The 13,320-nt window shown below is 40.8% G+C and overlaps 1 protein-coding gene across 1 annotated transcript in view; it reads left to right on the forward strand.

Moving 5' to 3' along the window:
- Nucleotides 1-13,262: 13,262 nt before the first annotated feature.
- The window catches only part of LOC138024879 (tyrosine-protein kinase transmembrane receptor Ror-like), a 73,758-nt gene continuing 73,700 nt past the window's right edge, over nucleotides 13,263-13,320 (forward strand). The window contains exon 1 of the mRNA XM_068872071.1: nucleotides 13,263-13,320. This exon is cut by the window's right edge and continues 14 nt beyond it. The gene's annotated coding sequence lies outside the window, so the exon portion shown is untranslated.

A 13,320-nucleotide genomic window follows, 5' to 3' on the forward strand; every position in this document is an offset into this window, starting at 1 on the left:
CAATTAAAATCGTTTCATATATCCCTTTTTTTGAAGCAAACTTGTGTCTTCGTAATAATCAAGATGGCTACCGAAGTAAAAGGGTCACAGCAATGGAAGATTTGATCATTTGGAAATTGTCCCTGCTTTATAGCCTTTCCAGAGTTGAGCATAGAGTGGTGCAAAGAAAACAATTTACTTTCGTCTTCCGTGTCCAAAACCTGTGTGAAAACGCAGTCAGTTGGCAAAGACAAAGTGCCGCATCGGGAGATGGATCTGTTTCGCGATGATCAAGAAAAAACTGCAATGGATAGCCTTCAATCCGCCAGAACACATATTAATTTTCTGACCGTAAACTTTCCTTGAAAAAAAAATTAGCCCTAGCTACCTGTGGCCGGAAAGTTTACAACTGCCTACAAGACAAGGGCTAACATCATCTCACCGCAGTTAACCATCGCCTAAACTTCGTCGACCCAGACAAACGAGCCCACAGCAGGGCATTGAAAAGACATGATGGGGAGTGAAACGAAGTATGCCTCGTAGGGGAACATCCATGGATCTCTACAAAAGCTATTTACTTGGAAGTATCATTGAGCATATTGCCGATCTCTACAAAGAGCGATAAATCGCAAAATCCTTCTAAATGCACCGTTCGTGATCCTAAATACAGGAAAGGAAGAAAATATACACTTTGCAGTGTCTCAGCGAATTTTTAAGCAGACAGGAAGAACAATTTCACGATAAAAAGAGCAGGTAGCCATTAAATTTCTTATGACAGTACTTTTATTTGGTTTGTTTGTTATGTTTGCGAATCTGAACCCTATTACAACGATTGCTTGAAACTCCACTTCTTGCGCTTATTCTAAAACTGAAAAATAGGTAAAATTGCAGGAAAAGTGCCGAAATTGCAGGAAAAACTGTTCGATTTTCCGTATTTCAGACAGAAGTTCGACCGACTTTTTTTAAGTCCATATAGACTTAGAAAAAAAACCTCTAAAAAGAAAGAACAAAGCGCCACAGTCCCAAAGGACGTCTATTGTTATCGCTGTTGTTTTCTTGAAACAAAGGAGTGTATGCATAATGAAGTAGGGACCTGTGCGGAAATCTTGCCGTCATTTTTATTTCTTTTATTGAATGAACGTTAAATCGAACGTTTTTTAGGCTTCATAATCGACGGTATTTTATTTCCCATACAAAGTCTTGTAACGCGTTTAAATTCTCAACGGCTGCCTGTAACGCAACACCGCTTGCACTCATAATAATTACACGCTCTCCAGTGACGCGAACTTGGGCTGCCTATGCACAACCAAGCGATCGCTCACCTCGATTCATCGCTGTAAAATACTAATTGCCTGTCCAATTCGTATTCTTCACCTTCGCTCATCCCCAATGCATCTTCATCTTCTTCAAGCGCCCTCATAACATCATCCACGAAGAACTCTTGTCTTCTCGAACTAGACGCCATTATTGCTCTGCAAAGGAAGAACAGAGAGAACTGAAATCAAATGATCGTAGCTTCGCGAGCTTGTGGCGTTGCTATGTGAAACTCGGCCTTTGATTGGCTAATTATAATAACTCGTTACTGACGCAATAGCCCTTTTCACTGTTAGTTTTTCTCATTTGCATTACAATGTAATCTAGCATGTATGTGAGGCAATTTCGGGCTATTTTGTAGGTTTAACCCGAAATTGCCTCGCATCCACGTTAGATGACATTGTAATGCAAATGAGAAAAACTAACCGTGAAAAGGGCTATTTCGTAGCGATCCGACGACCACCGATGATTCGGCGAGCTTTCCCCGAATGTTTCCTCCAGGAAACACTATTCGTGGGGGTTGAAGGAAATGAGCAAGGCAGAGCCTCTAAACATTTCTTTAGGCATTGCTTTCAAAAGGCCTTTATTGAACAGCAGAGACTGTACTATGTACAGTCCGTTAAGGAAGCGCTTTATACTTTATTAAACTGCCGCCTTAAAACAAAGGCGCCCCAAGCTCAGTGTGAGGGACAGCCAACAAAAATATAAGGCTTTGTATGGGAATCCCGATAAAAGACTTGAGAAGACAATTACACGAAAAAATTCTCAGTTAAAAAGCCTAACCTTATTGCAATTGTGGGTCCCTTCCTTCCTGTGTAGTTTTTTGTTGTTGTTTTTTTTTTTTCAGATTCGATGCGATTTGAGCTGTTTTCAATTCCTCGGTTGTCAAGGGTTATTATAAAATCCTAAGGCTGGAAACTAAATTAAGAGCCCACCAAACAGCGGTTCAGGACCCTTTGTCAAAGCGGGCAGGGTCACAAAGCCGGTTACAAAGTTCAAACGTCCAACAAAACTGAGAAACCCACGTTCCGAAAATGATTTTGGTTCCGATTCAGTGGAAAAACTACCGCCTGAGGTCGCTCGCAGTGCCTGAGGTCACTCGCAGCCTGATCACGTACTATAATGCGCCGATCAAATCGAGACTTCAACATCCCTCCCCCCCCCACCCCCTCCCGGGCAAACCACGGGCATTTGGGCATTTGACTATCCTCTGTGTCCGGGGTGTGGGAAATTTGACCTTTGCCCGCGTGGGGTGGGTGAAATTGAACCGGAAGTGTCAGGTTTCAAATTACTTTTTTTTTACGTGCGCCGAAGTCACCAACTGATTGGCTTACAAAAAAGGTCTTCAAAAGGTCTTTATTAAAGGCGGCAGGAGCTGACGACAATTGTTCTTTAGTGGGGCATGACAGACAAATCCGACAATAGGGTAGGGCATTTGAACACAATTTTGGCCCAAGGAGGCAGGAATTTGAACGATCCAACCTTCAAAAGTTCAAATGCCCGGGCATTGCCCGGGGGGGGGGGGGGGGGAATGTTGAAGTTTCGAGTTGATCGGCGCATAAACAGAACAACAAATCTGTTACACATCATAACCTGTTATCTTTCGCGACACGTCTACTCCTGTTATGGGATCCATGAAGCTCTTTTGATGAACAACGGTTCCATGAACCGTCACGTCTGCCACATGGCTGTGGAGCAAATTTCTGTATGCAGTCCATTCACTGATCCATATGTGCTTCATCTCCATGCCGAAGAACGTTTAAGGGTGCCTATAGCTGAAGATATCTTCTTGCTAAGATCACCTATATGATTAGACCATGAGAGGTGTTCGTCAATTATCACGCCTAGTGATTTAGCTTCTTTAACTTTAGTGAAAAATTTAGCATCAATCTCAACGTTAACCTGATTGTCTGAGAATGAATTTAAACGTTGGTTTGACCCAATAACCATGAATTCGGTCTTCGCAACATTTAAGCTCAGTTTGTTGGAAATGAGCCATATATTAAGACATCTTAACTCTGAATTTAAACCGTTCTCAAAATCAGTCAATGTGCTGGCAGCAAAGGTTATGTTAGTATCATCAGCAAACATCCTTGGGGAGGTCAACCTAAGGCAATTTGGAAGATCGTTAATGTAAACTAGGAATAACAGTGGTCCTAGGTTGAATAACCGGGCCTTGAATGCACCCTGCGAGCAGAGCCTCCTTTTGTCTTTTTTTTTACTGAGGAGGAGAAAAGGAGGCTCTCCCCGAATCACGTCAACTCTTTGAAGCCGCCGCAGCCCGAACTTCTGGACTGGTCAATCTTGTTTTCTCTCGCCAAACCGGTTTTTCCAGTGCGAGCGTCCGTTTAGTGACAAAACCGATGGTTATAATTGAGCCCCACTGTACCATGAAAAACCGAGATGGCGGCGAGATCTGGCATATTAGGCTTGGATTAGAGACTGTATCCTGGCAACACGCAGCGCATATTCAATAAAATCTTTCTCGAGAATGCCAAAATCGAGCAAGCAAAAGAAAGGCTCTGCTAGCAGGGTGCCTGAATGTCGACCAAAGCCGGGATTTCTAGGTCGTTTTTGCATGATTTTTGATGTTTGGGAGCGTTTTAAATACATGATTAGAGAGCTTACGAATCGACGACTTTCGCACGACGGCGCCGTTGAGTCAGGTCATAGTCCGGCGTCGTCGTCCTGTAGAAATTTGAATTTACGATTCAGCAAAGACGACGACGTTGGTTCGCGGGTGGCAAATTTTCCCGCCGTTTCTGAAGTTTGTTTTTCTCTTTTCACAAGGTAGGTTATTTGAACCAAAATGCCTAACTTCAGAGAAACGAGAGCTTGTATTGCATACGCTTATCAAAAAAGCTTCATAAACGAACAAGAATTTGTGCTTTTATATGATTTCCACAAGTCAACAAATCCAGAGTTTCCGTACTGGAACTATGAAAGGTTTGATTTGGACGAGAAAACAAACGACGAGTGCAAGGCCGACTTTCGTTTCTACCGGGATGACATTTATAAACTTGCTGAACAGCTGCAGCTGCCTGATGAGATAACCACTTACAATGGTTTAGTTGTAGCTTCGGTACCTGCCTTATGCATGTACCTCAAGCGCTATGCATATCCTTGTCGATATGGAGATTTGGTTTGTCATTTTGCCAGACCGGTTCGTGAGCTTTCTATCATAACAAACCATATGAAGGACTTGATTTACGGTCGGTGGCACCATCTACAATGGTTTAGTTGTAGCTTCGGTACCTGCCTTATGCATGTACCTTCAGAAGGTGCTCACTTGAATCAGTTGAATGAAAACAGAAAAAAATCAAAAACATGTGCCAAGAACTTGATTGATACTTGATCAATGATTTATTTGGAAAAAAAACCTGAAGCATCGAGAGAAACATTCAGAAAACTTTAACAACTAACCTTACGTCCTGTTATTTTCGAGACGCCGGCAAATCGCGCTCACCAACGTCGTCGACTTTGGCGCGACTCTGGCGAGGGCCCATATAGGCATGCGCAGAGGTCATGTCACGCAATCTAACGGCGTCGTCGTGCAAACGTCGTCGATTCGTAAGCTCCCTATAGTTTTCTCGAAAGCGTAGCCTTTTTTCATTTTTCCACAAAAAGGACTTTCCTCGAAGTAAGAAAAAAACTTAAACAGCAACCTTGCGGATGTACAGCATAATCCATCATTCGCCATATTGGAAAAGTTCTCGCACCTTTCGCCAAGGTCAGCGGAAAACTTGGTGGCTTATGACGTCATTGCATACTGCTGGAACCCGCGTTTTTGGCGGGAAATTGAATGGGTCCCGCTTTTTTCGACGGTAAGTTGTACCTCATTTGACGATGCGTTTTAGAAAAACAAGCAAAAATTTTGAAGACAACCAAAAACAAGGTAAGTAAGTAAACAATAAACTTATCGAAACAAATCATTAAGCTTCGAAGAAAGCTCGAAACGCGTCAGGGTTTCACATTTAGGACTTTACTGTAGTTAATTTACCATATATATCAACCCAGTCGATAAAACTCTTTTCTGTAGTTTCACTTCCCCAATCACGCATGACAGTTTCTTTAGAAGCAAAACCCCTCTATTTCTATTTTTTTTAAACATACGTGGTTCCACCGTCGAACAAGGAGCAAAGAAGAGAAAGAGAGAACAAAAAATAAACAGTAAGCAGGCGACGAGTAACCGATGCTCAACGTGAAAGAGGGCGACTGAAAGCTAGAGAAAACAGGCGAAAAATCCGTGACGATTAACAAATAGATTCCATGTTGCCGTGCGTCTGTTCAGTAATAGATTACAGATGACGTCCAAATGTAACCGAGTGTGTCACTGATGCTCTTACCACAGTTTGACGTCTTCTGTGATCTATTAGGGAGCTTTAGCAACGACAACGGAGACGGCAACGAGAACGTCACAAATTTGCATATTTAGTGAGCGAAGGCAATAGCTTTGCACGCTCTGCACGTGCATCTTTTTATTTCGTCGATTTCTTTGCCGTCGTCAGCAAACCAACAACCTAAGATAAATTTTTATTTTCTCCCCTAAATTGAGCGCCGTTCATACTAGCTTCGCTCTTGACGGTTTGTCACTCCTTTGTCACGTTAAAATGCTTGGAATAGTAGCGAAGCGATTACAATAACGCGAATTCACATTTAACGACGACGTTCTCGTTGCCGTTGCCGTCGTCGTTGCTGAAGCTCCCTATTACTGAACAGAAGCATGGCAACATGGAATCTAGTTGTTTTATATATTAAAGAATGAAACTTCATTCGCATAAAAGCTGATGGTGACGTCAATCGTGCGTCTGTCCTCAAATACACCATAGGCATAGTTATTATACAAACAACGATAGAGAGGGAGAACAAGAAACAGCTCGAATAGAAAGGCGAGCTTATAGTGATGACCAGCAGAAGAAAGAAAACGAGCACGAGAAAACAGGCTGAGTGATGGTGACTAAAATAGCCAAAAGAGCAAGAAAGGGCACCGGAAAATAGAATAATTTATAGTAATAATTATTTATGAACAGGCTGGACTGGTCCTATGGCAATCAGACTACTTGTAAAAAATATCTGAAAACAAGATCATAAACATTATTTAAGCCAAAAATATTGTAATAATGGCGAAATTATTCATTTACTCATTTTGCCACACTGCATCCATTTAAAAAATACAAGTTTTCAAGATAAAAAGAAAAAGTGGCGAGGAAACTTAAATGAAACCACGGGGCTTACATGAAATTAGGTTTCCTCACGAATAATAATAAGGAGGGGTGATCATAAAAAAAAAGCGGAGGGAGGAGGTCGAGAGCCAATTTTATATTAAAAAGTAATATACATAAACATTGATTTTCTTTTTTGATTGAATATTTTGTAATAAAGAATTGCTTTTAAGCTTATTCAGTGACCGTTGCAAGAGATGAAGAATTAGTGATATCTGAACTTAGATTATTAAAAAACTTTGAGCCTTGAAAGAAAACAGAAAATTGACATATATTTGTTCTGCAATATGATAAGAAAAAAGAAAGTGCATGCCTGGTGTTATAGCTATCGGTACGATTATTCAAGGAAAATAGAGTATCAAATTTTGAAGGAAGATTAGAATTGCAAAATAAGAATACATAAATTGACCTCATTGAAACAAGTAAATGTCTTGTAATTTAAGCAAGTAGAGTTCCTTAAAAATAGTAATATATTCTCACCAGGTCTACCCACACACAAAGCCAGATGAGCCCAGATGCACTAAGATATGGGAGAATCGGCCCGAGGCTTTGCGAGTCGGTAGGCCATGAGAGAATATATATATTCCATCACTGCGGGGAGGAGGGTGGGGCGAAATCTCCTAGCACGGGTCTAAGACCTTAAACTTTGCTGGAACTGACTGAATAAACGAGTAACTACTCTTAAATAGGGCAGAAAGGCTCGTGAGAATGCCATGTATTCCCCTGGGTCACGCTGGGACTTTAGGGAGTGTACAGTGGCTTATTTGGCTTTTGCGCGTGTATGTACATCATGATTGGACCTGCTTATCATCGTTATCGCTCGTTTTTGTAAAATAATGATTGGCTTAAGACTATTTTTATAGTTGGATCCCCAAAGTTGCAATAGTGTAGATATGACGGGTAGGATCATAGAGTTGTATAGGGTATGAAGAGAAACTTTAGAAAGAAATAAACTGGATTTAAATATTAATTTATACCAATGGGCTTAGATATTTTATGGGCTACCTGGGATATATGGGACTTCCAAGGAAGACATTCATCAAGAAGAACACCGAGAAAGAGAGTTTCCGAGACTCGTATTATCTCTTTTTTGCCAATCAAGACTCTAAAATCATAACACGGTGTTTTTTTTTGCCACGGTGTAAATACCATGAATTTGGTTTTAGTGACATTCAAAGAAATTTTGTTGGCCCCAAACCAATCTAAAAGCTTGTTCAATTCAGCATTTAGGATTTCATTCAATTATACTGGGTCTTCGATAGAAATAAATAAATTTGTGTCATTGGCAAATAAGATCTGTTCAAGTTGAGAAAGCTTGTGCAAATCATTGACGTACAGAAGAAAGAATAGAGGGCCAAGAACTGAGCCTTGCGGAACACCACAGCATAATGATCTTCCTGCGGGTGGATCTTTTACCGTTGAATTCCACATATTGATATCTCTGGGAAAAGTAACTCTTCAGTAATCCACTCCAACGCCAAACCTCGAAATCTGAAGTGCTCTAGTTTGTCTAAAAGAATACTATGGTTTACCGTATCAAATACTTTAGACAGAACTAAAAATACTGCAATTGCATATTCCTTGGAATCGAGAGCGGAAGAAATTTTGTCGTACAAGTCAATGAGATCCAGAAAAGTTGCTTGAATATAAATGTGGTATTGTCAAGACAAGTTAAATAGGAAAACAGCTCACTTCCGGTTGCTGTCTGTGGCTCTGTGCCTATTGCCTACTACAGAAGCAGTGGTAGCTGTAGTGTGTGGAGCCTGAACCGCAGTTACCGCATTATGTGAAGGAATTGTAATACGTCAAAAGCCGATGACCTGAAGCCTCCAAATTCCATAGTTCTCCTTAGGGACATCGTTTGGGCCGTCTATATTTTATAAACTTTCCCGAGAAAGACTGTGTTTCTAAGCCAATCAAAGCGCAATATCTCCGCTGATGTAGCCTCAGGTCATCGGCTTTTGACGTATTACAGTTCCTTCACATAATGCGGTAACTGCGCTTCAGGCTCCACACACTACAGCTACCACTGCTTCTCTAGTAGGCAATACGCACAGAGCCACATAATTTAATGACTAACAAAAACAACAAGAGCATAAAAGGCCTACTCATAACAGAGGTCTGAGAAAACACACTAATACTGTGTGTTTCTCTCAAGATATAATGAACTGGAGCTCACCACTCCTAAGTTTTGACTCAAAGAAAGAAGTGAAAAAAACAAAGAGAGAAGTGTGACTCATACACTACGGCCTCCACAGCTGCTGCAGTTACCGAAGCTACCAAGACTATTGCAGCTATTGTTACAAATAGTTGTCCGAGTATACCTCACAGGTCACAGCCTCTACGTCCATTGCACGTACATGTACTACAGTTACTACGGTTGCTTCATCGAGCTAGGCGTGCACCTACAACTTACACTCAGGTACATTGAGGTTGACAGCATACAAACTAGTCTTCCACTGAAATTGTCATTATACAAATACCTGGGTGTGGTCCGAGGCATAATATGCATATGGAACTCAAGCACGCACGATGACGACGTCTTCGAGAACGCCACAAAACAACAATGTGCCTAATGAACTTAACCAAAGGCTTTGCAGGCCTTCACGAACGTTTTACGTTTATGTCAACTTCCTCGTCCTGAAAACGACGTGATATGACCAAATTTGAGATTTTGCGAAGGACAAGAGCTCCAGGCGATGAATTTTCAATTTCCTCTCCAAGTATCTATTCCTTTTATTCCAATTTTATCCCTGGAATGTTGAGACAAACTTTCGACGACGAAAGACTAGGAGTAATCGCGAAAACATTACAATAACGGAACTGAACGTTCTCGTGACCGTCGTCGTAGTTCTTAAATGGAAACTGTCACGAAAAGCGCATACGCTAGCGTCTTGTGAAAACTTGAAAAGTGTTAGGTTGACTTTTTTCAAGTTGAATCGACAAATTTAAAATGGTGTCCACTGGGGAGGGCCATGGTGGACAAAGGAGAAACTCCGGCGAATATGCGTGACTCACGCGTGAATCCATGATGGTGGCTAGAATTTTCCGTGGGCTCGAGAGCAAACAAACTCGAGCATGCGCAGCTCATGATAGTGCCCCTTTAATTGCTTAAGCCCTCTAATACTGGTCAGCTTACACCAAGCACCACATATTTTCATCTGTGTCAGGAATCGTAACAGGAATCGCTCAGTGCTTGAACAGTGAAGGAGTAGGTTAAGCTTGAGGCTTTATTTACCACTACCGAGATTTGATGATGATGGTGATTTCATATTCCCTTTCTTTCCGTAAGCTCATTTTCGGTCTTTTCAAATTAAGAGAGAAAGTTGTTTTTTATTTGTTGCTCTTTTTCTCGTCTGTTAGCTACAGATATCTAGTTACCTCTTAAAAGAAAAATTCAAGATAAAAGAGGAGAATTTTTGTGCTTTTATGACAAGAAACAGCCTGCCGTTTACCTTTTGCCGTTTTACGAAAACGCACAGAACGCAATGCAAAATATTACACATTAGCATCACGTTAACGAAAAACGGGAAACGTTAGGCCGCTGTTTGCCATAAAGTGTGAAAATTCTCTTATTCTAACTTGTGTCTCAGTCTCTTTAAGAGTTTCTTGATACTTGTAGCTACAACAAGTTGCAACTGATTATTGGAGACACTTCACCTTCTTGGGGAGTTATTAATTTGCCTATTATCTCCCACAATGCAGCCCTCTTCCCCCCCCCCCCCTCCTCCTTCCCCATCAATGTTGCTACAAGCAATTGCCAAAAAGAGTTGAGACACTCACTGTTGATAACCGTACAATGCGTGTCATTCAAGTCAGCGCATCCGCAACCCCCCTTAACCCCCCAAGTAAAGTGGTTTCCATTTCCACTTGGCACTTAAACCAAAGGGTATCAACATTGACAAGGGAGGGAGGGGCGTTGGGACTTTTCTTATGAATTGGAAGAGGGGTTTTAGGAAGAAGAGGTGAATTTTCGATTGAGTGTCTCAACCCTTTTGCAATTGCTTGTAGCAATATTAAACACTTAATGACTGGTCCCAAGGGAAACAGTTCATTTTGTTTCCCGAGAATCTCAATGTTTCCCCGAGGCGCAGCCGAGGGAAACAAAATGAACTGTTTCCCGCGGGACCAGTCATTAAGTGATTTGTTATATAGCACTAATAGAAAAACGTGCAACGGCCACAGCAACGGCGGTCGTCGGTCAACATTCGCGGGTAACAGTGCACTGTTACCCTCTGACGTCATAGATTTTGCACTGTTGCTCGCTCAGCGACTTTTGGCGGGAAATAGTTTTATTGTTAGCTGTCATGTGAATTCGAAGTAACCAATGAGAGCGCGCGCTGCTGGGGGAAAAACTCAGCTTTTAAACAAAGTTTTAACAGTCAACATTGAAAGGGGGGAGGGAGGGGGAAGTGGAAAAGGTTGGATTTGTAGGTACGGCGGGTATTGGTAGCTAGAAAAGCTGTTTTTGTTAACGCGGAGTTTCTGACTAATTATTTTGCAACCCGTTGTAGCAGGCAAGAAAGGAGCTTATATCAAAAACGTTTTTTCAATTTTTGGCAAAACCGTCGCGCAAATCTTAGTTAGACTTTTGTCGTTTGCGGTAAACATGATCCTGGTGATGCTAAATCTCTCTATAGACCAATTCGGCTAACTCAGTGTTGTACCCAATTCAAATCTTTTGGGAATAAAACGTTTTGTTCCAAGTATTACCATATCATTTAAATGTGAATGCTACATTATCATGCAAATGCAATACACAAAGCATCTTAACCCCTAGAGATTTGAATTGGGTACAACAATGAGTTAGCCGAATTGGTCTATTGTACCGTCGTTTTCATCTAAGCGTGGACACGTGACGGGAAAACATGCTCTAAGTGGCTGCAAACGTGACAAGTTTTGTCTTCAATCATTTGAAGTTTGAGAGATGTTCATGCAAGTCTTCCTAGAATGACGGCATGACTGGACATCGAAGACTTTTTCTCGGTAATTGACTTTAATCTGATAAAGTGTGCTTCAAATACTTTTGAACTATCGCGCGCGCAAACGTTTCAACTGTTTACCTAACGGCTGCCAAACTCAAACTTCAAAGAACATGTTTTCCCGTCATGTGTCCAAGCTTAGATGAAAACGACGGGATAACGTAAAGAAGGTGAAATAATCGAGAATTACTTGAAATAGCGCAAGTTGTAATTTTAAGTCACCTTATCGTTGCCATAGCAGACATTGTAAAACTCCTCAACTGACCGGCGTCAAGAATGGGATTCAAGACACGTAATCTGTACCAATCATAACCAACATAAGGGAAGGAAATACTGTCACCAGTGGAAAGTGCTGGAAAACTTGTAGAGAAGGGCATATACAAGGTAATCTTGCAATCGGTGAAAATCGCGGGGAAATGGCAAGTAGTGCGAGCGAGGAAAACACGCAAGCTAATTCTAAGCATGAAACGTGAGCTTTCAAATTTCTCTACGGTGGTCAATTTATCATATCAACCCAGTGGATAAACCCATTTTCATAATACTAAACATGGTTAACCTGCAACTTATAAAAGAGGAGGAAATCAAGGGCGAGATAAATATGTATTGGCTCTTTGTAAAACTGCAGTCAATCGGTGTTGATTGATCGCAAACAGGAACTGAAAAATCGTGATTAACTAAGGAGCTGGGATTGTGTGTAAACAATGGAGTTATTTGGTGAATGCGAACCGATGTGGCTTAATTACAGAGCCAAAGAAATAGGTTTTTGTATTCCATTAAATCCATCTGGACCCTGGCCAAGTCATGCTATAATGCATTGCCGCTTCTTTTTCCTAATTAGTCGAAGTGTATGTAGGAAAAGGTTCTGTAGTTCAGTATTGGACATTAAAGCCTAAGTATTTGTTTTAGAAAGCTAAGCGCAACGAAAGAAAATAGTTTGATAAAGCCATAACCACTCTTCAGACACAATTTTTAAAAATGAGCTTATGATTTCTTCTCGAAAAATTCCTGAAGTTTTATAATGCGTCGATTACAGCTGATGAAAGGAAATCAACCGATCAATTTTAAATAAGACATATCTTTTCGCGGACTCTTTGTGTTTCGCTCAACACTGAATATTTTTTATGAATAACACTTACTACCTCTAACAGGATAATTGATAAGAATGTCATTAACTTGGAAACAGCTCAAAAATCCGTGAAAAGATTAATACTATTAATTTCGGATGATCGAAAATGTGTATCTCCACCTGCCAAAAGGGTAAAAAAAAAAAGTTAATTGGTGTAATATTTTTAAGTAGCCTCTCTGTCGCTTGAACTTTGCCTCGACGACTTTTTTGGGGGAAGAGAAATCTGTTTTCACGGCAGAGTCTTTTTGGTTCATTAAAATGTTTTGCTTCGGTGATGAAAACTTTGATTAACAGTGCAATCTCGAGAATTTCATTAAATAACCTAATTTTCACTGCTGAAGTCTTTTTTCTGAGAACTCCAAGAAACATGTACAGTTCTCAGATGTTTACATTCGCTAACGTCTCGTCTACCATTTAGAAACTCATTTAAGGTTTTTTGAATTAATGAGTTCGAGATAATATAAATTTCGAATTAGGGGAACGTTGTTTGTCCTTAGATAAATGTAAAGATAACTTATCAACGCCTAATTAAACCCGCAAATGATATCTTAGATATAAAAGACACGGGCGGTATCTCTATGCCAGTGATATAGCATCTATTTATTTGCTTCACAGCTTCTTGTGGACAAAACAAAGCCTTTGCCGAAAACTTGCCTTTTGCTTCTAGTTTGGATTTCTTCCTTTAGCTGACAGGAAT

This window comes from Montipora capricornis, chromosome 11, assembly GCF_036669925.1.
Source record: "Montipora capricornis isolate CH-2021 chromosome 11, ASM3666992v2, whole genome shotgun sequence".
NCBI classification, from domain to species: domain Eukaryota; kingdom Metazoa; phylum Cnidaria; class Anthozoa; order Scleractinia; family Acroporidae; genus Montipora; species Montipora capricornis.